The 2,794-nt window shown below is 41.5% G+C and overlaps 1 non-coding gene across 1 annotated transcript; it reads right to left on the bottom strand.

The window, feature by feature from the left end:
* Positions 1–225: 225 nt before the first annotated feature.
* On the bottom strand, positions 226–332 carry LOC141593509 (small nucleolar RNA R71). The gene has a single exon (XR_012521588.1). It is a non-coding gene; the product is annotated as a small nucleolar RNA R71 (small nucleolar RNA).
* Positions 333–2,794: the final 2,462 nt, after the last annotated feature.

A 2,794-nucleotide genomic window follows, 5' to 3' on the forward strand; every position in this document is an offset into this window, starting at 1 on the left:
AGTGAGGACCCTCATTCTCATATGGAAACATTTTGTGATTATTGTGAAGCTATCTCTCAAACGGGCGTGACTCAAGACCAAATAAGATGGGTCTTATTTCCTTTTTCGTTAATCGGCACCGCAAAGCAATGGTTGAAGGGCCTTGATAAGGCCACCCTTGGAATAGATTCTTGGAAGAAGCTAGCTCTAGCTTTCTACAAAAATTCTACCCAGGAAAAGACCAATATGCTAAGAGCTCAAATTACGGGTTTTAAGCAAAGGGATGAAGAATCTTTGTATGAAGCTTGGGAGCGGTTCAAAGGTATTTGTCGCTCATGTCCTCACCATGGACTTAGCGAATGGTTTTTAGTGCCACAATTTTGGAATGGTTTATATGAAGATTCAAGGAACATTCTCAATATGGGATCAAATGGAATGTTCACCGAAGTTGATGACAATCAAACATGGAACAAGATTGAGGAAATGGCGGTCCATAATTCGCAATATAGTAGGCCTCGCAAGGCTACTAGAGGAGGGAAGTATGAAGTGGACACCGTTACTCAATTGGGTGCTCAACTTAGTGCTCACATTGACACAATCAACTTGAAGTTTGAACAAGCTATGGCTAGACTTGAGGAAAACTCAAAATCATCGAAGCATCATGTCAATGCCATGACGGCATCCTCATCAATCCCAAGCGGGATATGTGAGAATTGTGGAACCTTGGGTCATGACTCAAGTGAGTGTAGGGGAACAACCGAGCAAGTCAATGCTTTCCAAGCTTACAAAAGTGGCACCCCTTATTCAAATTTTTACAATGAAAACACCAAGTTCCATCCAAATCTCTCATACAAAAGCCAAAATGTCCAAAACCCTCAAACAACATACACTCCACCACCCATGAGAAATCAAAATCAAAGACCCTTTTTCAATCAAAACCAAGGCTACCAAAATCAAAATCCATACAATCACCACAATGACCAAAGTTTTGATGTCCAAAAAGCGGTCCTTCAAATGCAAAAGAATCAACAAGAATTTTTCACCCAAATGCAAAAAGATAGCCAAGCAAAAGATACCACCATCAACAACATTCTAGCTCACACCAAGATGTTGGAAACACAATTGACCCAACTAGCATCTTCAAGCTCACAAAGACAAAAGCGGCAATTACCACCACAAAGTAACCCCCCTAGACATGAAACGGTTAGTGCCATTCACTTGAGAAGTGGTACAAGATATGAAGCACCGAAGAAGCAAGTTGAGGATGAAGTTGTGAGAGCTAGTGAGAATGAAGTTGTGGTGCAAGGTCCCAAAGAAGGGGAATCATTAAAAGAAGAAAGCTCAAAGAAAAATGAAGACAAAGCCAAAGAAAAGGAGCCCATTGTGATTAGACTTCCTTTTCCAAGTCGTCAAGCCAAGCCTAAATTTGATGATCAACTTGGAAAGTTCATGGAAATTGTGAAGAACTTAGAAGTCTCAATTCCTTTCACGGAATTAATCAATCACGTTCCGGCCTATGCAAAGTACATGAAAGATATCCTCACAAAGAAGAAGTCGATCCGGAAACTTGAGACTATCGCCTTCACCAAGGTGAGTAGTGCCATACTTCAAGGGAGTTCACCTCCAAAGTTAAAGGATCCGGGAAGCTTCTCAATACCGTGTACCATTGGCGACACGACGATCAACAAAGCCTTATGTGATCTAGGGGCTAGTGTGAGTGTCATGCCGTACTCGGTAAGTAAAAGGTTGGGAATGGGAGAGCTTAAATGCACCAATATCACTCTTCAAATGGCCGATAGATCGACGAAGACACCATTAGGGATATGGGAAGATGTCCCCGTGCGAATTGGGAAGTTTTTCATCCCGGTGGACTTCGTCATTGTTGATATGGAGGAAGATTCCAACATTCCAATCATCTTAGGAAGACCTTTCCTACACACCGCGGGTGCGGTGATTGATGTGAAACATGGAGAGCTCACTCTAGAAGTGGGAGATGAAAGTATAACTTTTAATCTTGACAAGACCATGAGAGCTCCTCGTTTGCATGAGCCATGTTTCATGATTGATCATTATAGCCGGAAAGATGAGAAGAAGAAATCGGAACTCCAATGGAGGAAGAAAGTTGAAGATGCTCCATTCAAAGAGCAAGTAAATTGTGACAAGGAGAGCTTGCAAAGCTCATCAAAATCAACCAAGGAAAAAGAAGATGGCCTCATTGGCCAAGAGAAGAAATTGGGAGAGTTGTCTCCATCCAAGCAAGAGATTTTCAATGATCAACTCAATGAAGTTTGTGGTCTTTGGGACGACGAATTTGAAGGGATCTTTAATCCCTACATTGGGCATGCCATCGATCATGATCAACAACAAGGGCCACGGTCTATTGAGGACCTCTACCACAACAATGAACAAGCTTTTAATTACTTCTTCGAGGTGTTGAGCAACATCAACAACACCTTGAACATGCCCCCTTGACATCTCATCAAGAATGAGAGTTTGGTGGAGTCCTCCCTAAACCACCACTTGTAAATATTTCTAACTCCCTAACTTACATTTAATTTTTGTATTGCATTTTTTGTCATTTTTGGATTTATTTACTTTGATCAAAATAATTGTCATGAAAAGAGAGAAGTGAGGGAGGGACTAATGATTTTAATTGATGTGTAGTGCTTTACCTTAGTGTGGGGATGGCAATTGCCTAGGCTATTCATGCCTTAGTAGTGCCCCCGCAATGAAGAACACAAGATTTGAAAGAAAGAAAGAATGATAAGGGAATGCGTTGGTGCACGGATGGAATCAATCCGTGTACACAAGGACC

The sequence above is a fragment of the Silene latifolia genome, chromosome 7 (assembly GCF_048544455.1).
Source record: "Silene latifolia isolate original U9 population chromosome 7, ASM4854445v1, whole genome shotgun sequence".
NCBI classification, from domain to species: domain Eukaryota; kingdom Viridiplantae; phylum Streptophyta; class Magnoliopsida; order Caryophyllales; family Caryophyllaceae; genus Silene; species Silene latifolia.